The sequence below is a fragment of the Erpetoichthys calabaricus genome, chromosome 12 (assembly GCF_900747795.2).
Source record: "Erpetoichthys calabaricus chromosome 12, fErpCal1.3, whole genome shotgun sequence".
Lineage (NCBI taxonomy): Eukaryota > Metazoa > Chordata > Cladistia > Polypteriformes > Polypteridae > Erpetoichthys > Erpetoichthys calabaricus.
The window spans coordinates 10,492,574-10,506,133 of record NC_041405.2 but is presented as its reverse complement, the minus strand read 5'-3'; the positions used below and the strand labels follow the sequence as shown (position 1 = coordinate 10,506,133).

Below are 13,560 nucleotides of genomic sequence, written 5' to 3'. Positions count from 1 at the left end.
CTGTAGGTGTTTATAATTCACGGACTATTCTTATCTTCAAAGACGACCAATGCAAAGCTCTTATTTATGATATGGGTTATTGCTGCTTTGTTGGTTAACCCAATTTTCCAATAATTGGTCTGAGATTTAATGTATTTCTAGTAATTGCTATGTACCTAAAACCAAAGACCATCTCAGCTTATAAGCAAGACATGGGAATGCTTGGTACCCTTGGGTAAGGATGCCAGGAGAAACGAAGAGCATTTGAAATGCCAGGAGGCAATTTTCCTCACCAATTAGGACAGAGGTAGCAGAGGGGCTATCTGAGGGTATCTTCCCTCTGGAGACCAGCTGCTTCTTCTCCTGCAGTGCTTAACATCCATTGCTCAGCATTATGTCAGTACTCTCATGTACTGCTTACAGTCTATTTCTGGACAACAGAAGGAGGCCGCATTAGTTACACAAGGCCGGTTGACAATGCTCATCTGAAGCTATCCAGAAAGCCCTCTTTGACAAAAGGGGTTTAATGTTGCATTGAAAAATCAAAGCAAGCTACCCCAGGCAACTGCTACTGAAACTGGCATTCTGCCATCTCTCTCACTGGCACTTGGCTGGCACTTCAGACACAATGTTCACTGCATACTGGAGCTGCTACCAGAAACCTCCATACCCAACTACCCAGATGAAATGTTTTGTTTTTTTTTGTTTTTTTTTAAATGGCCTATCCCACACAGAAGGAGGAAAAAGAGCAACATATCACTGCCAATTCTTGGCAGCAACTCTTAAAACAGTATAAGCAGATGACACAAGTGAAAGATCAGTTTGTCAAGAGGAGATGGGGTCAACCATGGATGGGACTCCTTTTCTTAGCCAGTGCCCCTGTTGTAAGCAGGGTCTAGATTTCCATGTTATAGAAGCACTTAACATCTATTTAGTTTGACAGGGATAGTACAGAATGCATTCTAAAAAAATAAGAATACTAAAATATAAACTGTTTTCACAACTTACTGTTAAATGTGAAACAGAATGCCGCTTTCTATAAAGCATCTCAAAAAAATATGGTGGCTGGACAACTAGTACAGGGCCCTTTAATGGGGGAGGGTGATAAGAAAGGCTTTCACACACCTGCTTCTACATTTTATTCTTACCATCACATAACATTTACAATAATCAGCACTTAAACTTTAATTTCCCTTTTCTGCTAATTCCATAAGGGCAGCTGACTGTGTTTCACTTTCACTGAATATGTGCAGATTCTCTAAGTCAAGGTCCCTTAGCCACTGAGTGTCCCAAGGGAGTGACATGACTTTACTGCAAGAAAACACATTGTCATGGAAACAGCAACATGAATTCCAGCTAAGTTTTTGCCCTGGGAACCCAAGAGAGCCCACACATGAATATTCAAATGTATCAAGAATTTGTATAGGAACACCTTGCACTGGGTATTACTAGACACAATAATTAGAAAATGCATACCATTATAATATAGCATTCTGAAAACAAACAAAGTACAACAAAGTTTAAAATTTGGGAATTTACCATTCATCCCCTTTACCCGATATGAGACAATGCAAAAATGATAAAAGATATATAGTTTTAAGAAAAACTATTTCAATACCAAAAATTAGAACTCTAACTCTATAATTACCACACTGGAAAATAAATGAGGTACAATTTGAAACATTTTAGAGAGAAAGAGAGAGAGAACAAGACAGATGCATGCCATCAACCCATTATGATGTTATTAGATGAAAATATGAAGTAATCTTTCCCGGACTAAAACAGTTTATCACTTTTTGAAAAGTTAAAACAACAACATATTTTTTGTATAAACCAAAATCACACAAGGAATGCCACAAAGGGCTTTAACAGAAGCCCTACCGAATGCTCCCAACCTCCACCCCAGCCTTACCCCATCCCAAAAAAAAAAAAAACACCTTGCAGGGGAAATCTTGGGAAAGGCAATTCAGACACAGATCCACTCAAAATACTCTTCCAATACTCAAAAAACAGAACACAAGTAATCCTGATCACAAAGCAAGATGTCCAATCTACCACTGCCACTTGACAAATACAATAATGCAAGCTACCAATCAAAATGCAACACTCACTAAATGCATACACTAAATACACTCACTAAACATTATGCACACAGACAAGCACTTGCTAAAATGTACAGACTTCAGTTTGGAATTCAGCTTAACACACTTAAAATGGACAGATAAGCAGTTCTTGAGCAAAATAAGCAGACACTGGAGAAGAAATGTGGCCAGTTAAAGCACGAAGAATAGGATTTCAGCTCACCACATTTTTCCCCCCACAGGACTATGTGATTTTTAAAGGCCAGAGAACCTCCATTCCTGAACAATTCATCCATGTACTGTACTTCATTACTACCAAAGGTAAAAAAAAAAAAAAAAAAGCCCTCTAACTCAGAAAGTTAACACGGAAATCACTCTGGATTACCTCTGGATTCTAAAGAGAGAAAAAAACAAAATACATTGCAGGGATATACATTATTTTTTTTTTTTTCGTTTTACTAATACAAAAAGTAACACCTTTTTAATTCACCATAATAAGTCTCTCAAAATTAGAAATCTATTGAAAAGGAAATCAAAACTGCAGTAAAATGCAAAGAAAATAAAAGCTTGTATTATACTTGTGTAAATAAAAACGTGTCATGCTTTTTGGAAAAAAAAAAAACATTTTTGGGCAGCATAGGTGTAGGTGATTCAAATTTCCTCAAAATGTAAATCACCATATATATTACATACATATACATATGTATTTCATGAGAGAACTACTTAACGGAAATATATCGTTTTTTTTTCTGTAATTTGCTTGAACATTCCGGTTGATTTTGCAACCTCTCTCATCATGCTAAGTATCATAGTCCGCTTGTGATACCAATTTATTTGCACGAATCCAAGAGCGACTCAGCGGGCTGAGGGGAGGGGGACAGGGCCCTCCTCACTCACGTGCCAGCCTCGACGCATATCTTACATCCACTTAGCTAGCGAATGACGGAACTACTTAATGGATTTAGGTCTTTTTTTTTCTAGAATTTGCTTGAACATTCTGGTTGATTTTGCGACTTCTCTCATCGCGCAAAGAATCGTAATTCACTTGCAGAAGCAACATGGTGCAGTGGTAGCGCTGCTGCCTTGCAGTAAGGTGATCATGGGTATGCGTTAGGGTGCTCCCTGCATGGAGAGCACTTTTAATAATGAGAAAAGAACATATAAACATAAACAATTATTATTATTAAAAATACTAGTGGCCTCAACATTAATCCTTGAGGGACACTACTGTTAACTTCACCAAATTCTGGTAAAGTTCCTTGCACCCTAACCCTCTGCTTTATGTATTCAGCCGATTTTGTATCCATCTAAACACTACACCCTGAACTCGCCATTAAATTTGATGCAGAACCTCAAAATGTGGAGCCTTACCAAATGCTTTACTAAAATCAAAATAAATATCATATGCACCACTCTGATATCCTTTTGTAGCTTCCTCTTAGAATATAGGGTATTAGTGATACATAACCTTTCTTGTCTGAACCCATGTTGCTAAGACTCATGTTCTAGACATGTGCTGCTCGATCTTTTCCTTAATATTTCCTTCCATTTACCTGTGATGCACATTAAGTTCACTTGCCTAATGTTAATTGGGTCTGCCTGATCACCCATTTATATAATTAATAATGTTTATCGACATAACAGGATAATATTGTCTATTTTCCAGTCCTTAGGAATTTCCCAGTGAGTAGTTACTTTATATATATATATATATATATATACACACACACACTAGGGGGCTTCGCTCGCCAACCCCCGTATTTGGTTTTCCGGATACACACTTTTAAGATTTTTTTTTTCTTTGAATTGTTGCTATTTCATTACAGTAATCCCTCCTCCATCGCGGGGGTTGCATTCCAGACCCCCCCGCGAAAGGTGAAAATCCGCGAAGTAGAAACCATATGTTTATATGGTTATTTTTATATTGTCATGCTTGGGTCACAGATTTGCACAGAAACACAGGAGGTTGTAGAGAGACAGGAACGTTATTCAAACACTGCAAACAAACATTTGTCTCCTTTTCAAAAGTTTAAACTGTGCTCCATGACAAGACAGAGATGACAGTTCCGTCTCACAATTAAAAGAATGCAAACATATCTTAATCTTCAAAGGAGTGCACGTCAGAGAGAGAGAGAGAGAGAGAGAGAGAGAGAGAAAAGCAAACAGTCAAAAATCAATGGGGCTGTTTGGCTTTTAAGTATGCAAAGCACCGACGGACAAAGTAGTTGCAAGGAAGGGAGCAAGCATTTTTCAGCATTTTTTAGAGGAGCGTCCGTATCCTCTAGGCCAGTATGCGAACAGCCCCTCTGCTCACACCCCCTCCCGTCAGAAGCAGAGAATGTCAGAGCGAGCGAGCGAGAGATAGAGAGAGAGAGGGGAAAGCAAACAATCAAAAATCAATACGTGCTGTTTGATCTTTTAAGTATGGGAAGCACCATGCGGGAAGCATATCGCTTGCAAAGCAGCCACATGTAAGCCCAGCAAAGAAGGGAGCACAGTGAAGGTAATCTTTCAGCGTTTTTTGAGGAGCGGCCGTGTCCTCTAGGGGTGCGAACAGCCCCCGTGCTCACAATATATTTGAGGAGTTTTATTTAATACATAATACGCGCTGTGGTTGGGTTGCTTCTCAGCCATCTGCCAATAGCGTCCCTTGTATGAAATCAACTGGGCAAACCAACTGAGGAAGCGTGTACCAGAAATTAAAAGACTCATTGTCCGCAGAAATCCGCAAACCAGCAAAAAATCCGCGATATATATTTAAATATGCTTACATATAAAATCCGCAATAGAGTGAAGCCGCGAAAGTCGAAGCGCGATATAGCGAGGGATTACTGTAGTTTCACTTTTATTTCAGAACTTCTGTAAAAACAATATTTGTAATCTTGCGAGTCCCAATATGCGGAATCTTTTTAATGAGGTCAGGACAGGTTTCTCTGTTTGGAATTTCAGCATAGACAAAACGATCTACATCATCAGCATTTAATAATTTTTTTTTACAAAGTAACAAAGTAAGTAAAGTTCTGCATTGGACTCCTGTCTGTAAAGTCGTGCTATTTTCCTCTCACAGTTCCAAAAGTACATGGGGTTACCAAGGTGATACCCTTTTGTCTAGGTTTTTGTACATGGGCTAGACAGAACGTTTTTGACTCCTGGGGTAAATTTAGGTTTTTAAATAAGAAGACAGATAAATATATATACATTAACAAAGTAACCAATAAATGCATGTGCGGTAAACTCCGTTTTTGAAATTCTCAAGATTCTTTATTTGTCACATGCATAGTTATACAGGACAACACGTAGTGAAATGCATCCTAATCCGCTTATCAAAAACTGTGCAAAGTTAGAAGAATATCAGTTAGATTAACAAAAAGTCAGAGATCGAAAGATAACAGTATAGCAGAACATAATAAATAAGTAAAATTATGTGAATAAACTAGAATTAAGTGTTAAGGTGCAACAGTGTAGTAATTATTGTGCAAAACCAAAGTTAGACTGGTGCATAGTTAAATGAGGCAGTTTGTTTGTTTGCACTACTGCGATCTTTACATTTTCTAATTTTCCTACTTTCATATCCTTTAACTGTCTCCACATGTGTATAGCGCCAACATTTTTTTTTTTGAGCCTTTCTAATTTCACTGGTTTCATAGTCTCTAACCTGCTCTGCATGTGTTTAGCGTCAACGTTTGTAAACATCTCTATGAAGTTCTACTTTGTCTTTTACTCACTGTCATTTAATTCTGAGCCGGATTGGACGTGCTTTTTTTTCAATTCCACTTGTTCCGGGCCGATAATTACTTTCCTTATTTTCTGAATTTGCACCTCGATTATTCTTTCTTGCTCTTTTTTCTGTCCAACGCATTTGAGTCTCTTTTCTCCGTGCTTTTCTTTCTTCTTTGTTTAATCGTCGACGTTTCATTTCTACCGTATTGACCTTATACACCTTATATGCACTGACAGCCCTGGAGCTGTGTGTGCTGCATGACTGCCTTTACACTACTGATTTGTTTTTTTTTTTTTTATATTGCTTGTAAGTAGGGTGTGTCTTGCAAGACTCTTGTTCTATGTTCCCGTGAGACGCACCGTGGCAGGTCTCTTTCATCTCGCGGGTCTTTAAATTATCTTCCGAGAAAGATCACGTATCGTAGACTATCAGGACAGGGGACAGGATTTCTTTTTATAATATATATTATATATATATATAAATAAATAAACCCTGGATGCATATGTACTCACTAACCTCCTTAAGTATGTGAGGATAAATGTTATCTGGTCCTGGTGATTTGTTTGATTCCAGTCTATTTCAGTCTATTTAATCTTAGCAGTACTTCTCTCTCTACAACTTGCCAATATCTAAGTACTGTACCTTTTCCTTGTTGCTGACCTTATCCACTTCCTCACAAATGAAAACTTTAGAACAATACAATTTCAAACTATCTGCTAATTATTACTATTTAATTCCCTTTACTTTTTCCTAAAACAACATTCCCCGTCCTAACTGTTTTTACATACTAAAATACTAAAAGAATATCTTTGAGTCATCTTTCACCTCAGACGTGAACTGTTTATTTTACATTTATTTACTTAGTGTATGCATTACTCCAAACAAACTTATACATCCCATGAAAACAACAGTGAAAGACACAAACTGAACAGTAAAGGCTTTAATTACTATTATTTTTTGTTTTGCAAAGCAACCAATAGAAGATTAAGAGCCCTACTCAGAGCAACATAAGTAGGTATGTAATGCAGACTGAGAGTGTAACATTCTGTTTTACTACTTAACCTTTTAGCCACAATGCCTAAAAGGTTAGCATTTGGCTGTGTGAAGACAATGGACCTCTGGAGAACGTCCACAGAGACTTCCCTCTCCATCCATCCATTTTCCAACCCGCTGAATCCGAACACATGGTCACGGGGGTCTGCTGGAGCCAATCCCAGCCAACACAGGGCACAAGGCAGGGGACCAATCCTGGGCAGGGTGCCAACTCACCGCAGGACACACACAAACACACCCACACACCAAGCACACACTAGGGCCAATTTAGAATCACCAATCCACCTAACATGCATGTCTTTGGACTGTGGGAGGAAACCAGAGTGCCCGGAGGAAACCCACGCAGACACGGGGAGAACATGCAAACTCCACGCAGGGAGGGCCCGGGAAGCGAACCCGGGTCTCCTAACTGCGAGGCAGCAGCGCTACCACTGCGCCACCGTGCCGCCCCAGACTTCCCTCTGCAACAGGTTATTTTTGGAGCAAAGGAACTAACTTAAGAGCTAAAAGCCAAAAGCACCTAAGCCATCATCTGAATAAAGCACTATTAACCCAATTCAAAAATGACACTTAAAGAGCTACAAACCAAATAATTCATACAAACACATTTTAAAGCACCATATCTTATTACAGTTATAAATCACAACAAAAGAGGATGTCATAATATCGTCTTTAACACACCAGCTATTTTAAACCAACAGAACCAAAGAAGGTGCTTCTTACTATCAAAGAAATGTGCAACAACAAGAAATGTTCCCAAAGATTATCAGTTTTCAACATTCAGTATGTGTGACAAACATAAGAGGAACTGAGAAGCATTAAAGATAAAGAGTCCCTCTCCAAAACATTGAGCGCAGAGCACTGCCATAGTGAGAAATGTCTAGCGATTCAACACATGGGCATTTTTTTTTCAAGCCTTGAAAAAAAGAGCTTAAAAAATAAAAGAATAAAATCAATGTTTGTTTAAAACCATGTAAAGTGTATTATGTAATTTAATATTAATCATAAAGTAAGTTGGCAAGAATGCATATGCAGATCTAAAGACATGAAAGAATTTCACAAGTAGTTAAACTTAAGTGTGAACAGAAAAAGAATGGGGCATTACTTTGCATTTTCACCAAAAAAGTAACAAGCAAATAAACACACAATAACTATGATATTTAAATAAAGAACAGATATTAGATATTAATAAAAAAAGTAATTTTCTGATGTAATAAAAAAGGTGTAATAGAACAAAATTAGCAATGGAGATCAACAAAATAATGTTTAGATGTTAGCTCAATTAAAAACTCCACTATCTGTTTAGGTATGAAGCCAGTCTATGGATATGCAAAAAATAAAAAGCAAAAAAAAAAAAAAAACAAACACATTTGAAAAATTACAGAACAAGATACAAATGAACTAAATACACCATGGGAAGATATGGTTCCTTTATACTGTGGATTAATATTATTTAAGAAAAGAAAGAACAAGAAAAAAACTTAAAACCCTTTTTGAAAGAATATGCACTATTACACAGAATATACATGACACAAGTTTGGTATCGCTAACAAAACAGACATAGCATTATATTTTGGTTTTTACTATGGGTACCTGAAAATATAAAAACTTACAAAAGGTATTACTTCTCTCCTATACCACCCCCCTTCCATTACACTGTATTGCCAATACTAACTCTGAGGATTTTAGAATCTGTATCACTATATGGAAGATGTGTTGTCAGTACACCTTTTAAACAAGTTATTATTAGCAAATTCATAACTACTGTTCATATTTTCATGTTCCAAACTTCCATTACTATTTTACACTCCTGCATTCCTGTAAATTTAACACTGCGCAGCACCAACACTATGCTTAGTTTTACATATTATGGAAATGAATAAGTGAATACCTTGTGACAACTCATGCTTATTGCATGCAATAAAGTCAATTTATTTTTAGTAATGTCCTCTTCACAGCAAGAATACCACTCAGCACTTCAAAGTGTAACATACACAGAATAGCTAGGTGCAGTAAAAAACAAATCCCTCACTAATCCAGGTACTGAATATGTTAAATACAGCCTAAGAAAAGGTACAGACTTTATACTTCATTAAATTTCAGAAATACTTTTAATTACGTTGCTGAAGGACTTGGCATTTCTCCCTTCTAATTTCTTCATTTGTATTTCACTACTCATGTCATTAAAGCAGTCAGAAGCCTACTGTTACTTTTGTAATATTCAGTGACCTTATTTGCAGCACTACTGAATTACCATCATTTATTAAAGTCATAGAAAAAGACTGGTTTTTAGCATTCTAACCTAATATTTTAACTGTTCACCTCTCATTTCACATATATAATTAGGTAAGTGACACTCTTAATAATTTGCACCTTATTCACATCCAGTGATACGAGATATAATCACTTGATTGTCAGAATGTGCAACTCCAGTGACTGAGGTATAGCAGAATCATTCAATTACATAATGTACACACGGTGTAACTCAAATGCTGCCCACTCGACCCATATAATTAGTTCATCTACACATGCAGTCCTTTACATAATAAAGCAAATTGGCTTATGTTGTGTTGAGTGTGAAGCTCAGTCTTGCAGTTATTTTACTAAAGAATAGTATAAACAAATGAAAATATTCTCTAAAAGATTTCACATCAGACCATTTTTAAACAAAACGGTGATTCTTACAACTGAACTCGTACATGAACCTAAAATTTAAAAATAAGCTGTGCACTTCAAGATTAACAGAAAAGATGTAAATATGACAAAAGGTTTGTTTTCATTCAATTACATATACTCTCAAAACTCCTTTGGTTTTTGTTAAAACTGTTTTAAGGAGGCCCTATGTTGGATGAGCTCTCAAGGGGAAAACGACATAAGATTCTAAGATGCATTCTCTTTTTTACCTGTTAACTGAAAAAATAAGTGGGTTGGGGTTTTTAGTAAGTAACTGAATTAAAATAAAGATAGATCCTAAATGAAGAGCAACACATTAGTATAAAAATGGCAGTAGATAAAACTATTTTATGAGTGATGCAAATCACATGCTTTAGTGTGTCTTTCTATTAATGAAAGCCAAGGACAGAATAATACAATGCAAAAGTCAGCAGTAGCAGAGTTCTCCAAGGAAAACTGTTTAGAAATACTGCTTTGAGCAGCGAATGGACAAACAGAACAGCAGACGGTGCCTCTGTCCTCCAACAGTAGCCCTTGGATTTGACATTCTAATCCCAAACATGCATTTTCATGATCTGGATTAAATGATTTGTTGATGGATGATGGGGGGGGGGGGGGGGAGAAAAAAAATGTTTTTCCATCTCCATATACTTTCATCCAAAATTCAGGAGACACGTAACAACAAGAAGTCACTCAAGTTGTGGCCCAAAACAAAACAGAAGTTGCAGACAACAGAGATCTACTTTAGGGAAAAAAATTAGAGCCCACTATTTACAATTCAACAGAACAACCTTTATATAACAGTACAGCTGTCCTGCAATGGGGAGAGATGTATCTAGGGAGAAAAAACTGCCTTAGTGGCAAACAGCTGGAAGCAATGAGGAAACAGAATGGGTAAGAAGCTAAACAAAAGCAGATACATATGACAACCTATTCCTCTAAAGCTGTTCGATCAGTTCAACAAAAATGAAACCTGCTGTTTTTGTTTTGAGTAATTTTCCCATAAAAAACACAACTACAATAAAAAAAAAATCTGTGGTCTTTGGAGTAATATATATATATATATATATATATATATATATATGAAAGCATTTCATCAGAAATCTTCAGAAATTAGTGACTTTGACAATGATAGGAAATGGAAATATTTATATATGAAATTTTAGCATGTCAGACATACAGTTTTCTAACAAACAAAGATTACTTTTTATTGTATTGTAAGGTAGCAAATATACTGTGCATTAAACAATGCTAAAAGTTAAAACAAACTAGGGAAAACAGTTTATATTACATCAAATTAATTTATTACTCCAAGTCTGGAATTAAATGCAAAAATGAGGATGCAAACACAAAATTAAACCCAAGCAAATGTCAAGTTTATTTAACTTGTACTTTCACATCCTAGTCAAGTGAAGAAACATAGATATTCGATAATTACTTACTGATGCCTTAAATTTGAACATATTCATTTTAAATATAATACTCAATGGAATAAAAGCTGAAAATGTACATAGGTAAAGGAACCATACTCCGGAATAATTGGCACACATCATAAACAAGAAACTAAAGCCTCATGGGAATGACTTTTTGAATTTAAGACAGAACAGTTGACAAACGGATGAAGAGGACAGAATAGAATTTAATTTCCTGTTTATGATGGGCACCAATTATTCCAGGGTATATATGAACATTTTTTTATCTAAAAAGTATATGTTTTGCATGTTTTGAGTATGTGACTGGATAATAAACCAATGCATTAGTTTTTCACATTGTTTGCGTTGTACTGCATTTGTCACTTTATTGTATCAAACTTTTTGCTCTCCATTCTGCATAAAAACACAAGACTAAAAATTTCTCTCTGAAACCACTAAAAACTACACGGGGTAAGTGACATACATAACAAATATTACTTTTGGGTGCAGCATTTCTGTAACATTATAGGAGTAACATTTATTGTAATGTGATGTAATGGAAATTATACATACTGTAGAACTGAAACATTCAAGTCTCCAGTCAACCTGAACTTGATTATGTTGTGTTGCAAAATTTGTTGTAAGATGCACTAACTACACAAGAATGGTTTAGAAAGTCGACGGTGAAATAAGTTATTATAATATTGTTATTGAGTTTTAGTAAATATTTCTTATGAATCGAGGAAAGGCAAACTCCTGATAAAAGTAATTTTGAAGCAAGGAATGTTTGATTACTTTTATATAATGTTTGAGTCTACATCAAGACAGTATTCCTTTATTCATCCATTTATTTTCCAAACCCATTTTCTCCAATTCAGGTTCACTGAAAGCTTTAGTTTATCCCAGGAGTTAAAGGCTTAAACGTGGATTTAAAGCTAGGGGATGCTGTATTGGACAAATTCAAACATTCTAGTAGTTACATACTGGGGCAGTTCAAAAATTTGAACGATATGAGGTTAACTAAGGTCTCTGATGTTCAAGTAATAGGTGGATAACCTGCAAAATGCAGCTAGAAGACACAGCTATGAAATCCAATTGTCACATAACATACTCGTTGCCTGTCATAATATTTATTATTTACACAGTTGTAAAAAAAAAAAAAAAAAATAGTATCTCATTATTTTAATTCTAATTGCTTGTTGGGAATTCCTGCGCATGATTACTTCTGCTCCTTCACAGTATGCTATTACAGGTCAGTGCCAACCACCACCATATAATTTTGGTTTGTGCAGTTACGGGCCAAAAAAATGTGCACTTGAATTTAATGGCCACGCTACAATGTATGGATTTGAGGTAATAAACACTGACTGAAATATTCCAATGACCTAGTAACCCATTACAGCCATGCGAAAAAATACGAAATTAAAAAATTCCTGGTCAGAATGTCACTTATTATTAACTGCTGCATTATGAATTTACTCTCAATGGTCAGATTAACGGCAAATACAAAACGTGATGTATCGCCATTTAATAAAAACGCGGCCGGTTACGAATACTAGTACAGTATATTTTTTGTATTATATTCATAAGAGTGCCATCAACTCTGCTTAAGCGAGCAAACTATATACAATATATACACATATATTTTACGCCACCTACATGTGATGATCTTCAAGTCTGAAAAATAAGCGACACAAAAAACTTGAAACGCCTTCAAAGTGAATGAAGCCACGAATAACTTGAAACGGCTTCAAAGCGAAAGCCTGGGTTGATTTCATGTGCATTCTGTTAACTGAGACTACCCAATGGGTTTTCTCACTTTGTTTTCAACGTGGGCGGTAGCGAGGCTCAAAGACCCACACACGAAAATTACTGATAGCGTGAAATGGTTCGATGGAACCGGACGAGACAACAAAGGTGGAACCCGTCGACTGAGACTATAGTGGTTCTTTCATTATAAATTTATAATCATTATTTTCACACTCCTAAGAGACCTTCGCTGAAGCGCAATCTCTATCGGAGGCGTTTGCCGCTTAAGCGCAATCTCGATTTCTCTCTCGGACAATCTGCAGAGCTAGAAGAGAGCGTGGACCTCCTCGCGCCATCGCCTGTATCGCGATGTCCGACCGCGCGGGATACTAGGGCAGCGCGCGCCCTGACATCACCTCATACACACGCACAAACCCCGAGGACACGGCTTGAGACAGTCGCCGGTTCCGAGTACTGTAAGTGAGGTCGAAAACTGACCCAGCTCGAAGGGCGTACCCAAAGCCCAGCAGGAGGGGTGATGGTGCCAGCGACTGACAACAACAACAGTCTTCCTACCTCTGCAGGATCCAGGGAAGCCGAACCATCCACGTCGCCGCCTGAGGTGAGTGTCTCTTTCTCTCTCTCCACTAACGCCGCTTACTTTAGCACTTGAGTGCAAAAAAAAAAAAAACCGCTCAAACAAAAGGACTCAGCGCACTGGCACCAGTTGCCGCCGCAGCAAGCCGTCTCCTCGCTCCATAGTCTCGCCTGGATGTGGGAGACTCGGCGTCCGCTGTTACAGCTGGGATGTATTTATTTTCTATTCTGTTAGTTCCCTGACAGTCTCTGAATCCACCAGTCGCTCCAGCCTTGTCTCTCTGGATTAGAGCCC

The 13,560-nt window shown here is 37.1% G+C and overlaps 1 protein-coding gene across 2 annotated transcripts in view; it reads right to left on the bottom strand.

Moving 5' to 3' along the window:
* LOC114661848 (transmembrane protein 184B-like) overlaps positions 1 to 13,560 on the bottom strand; it is a 59,114-nt gene extending 45,554 nt beyond the window's left edge. The window contains exon 1 of one of the 2 annotated variants that reach the window (XM_051934562.1): positions 13,245 to 13,560. The gene's annotated coding sequence lies outside the window, so the exon portion shown is untranslated. The remainder of the gene's footprint in view (positions 1 to 13,244) is intronic. The other variant, XM_051934561.1, reaches the window with a different exon arrangement.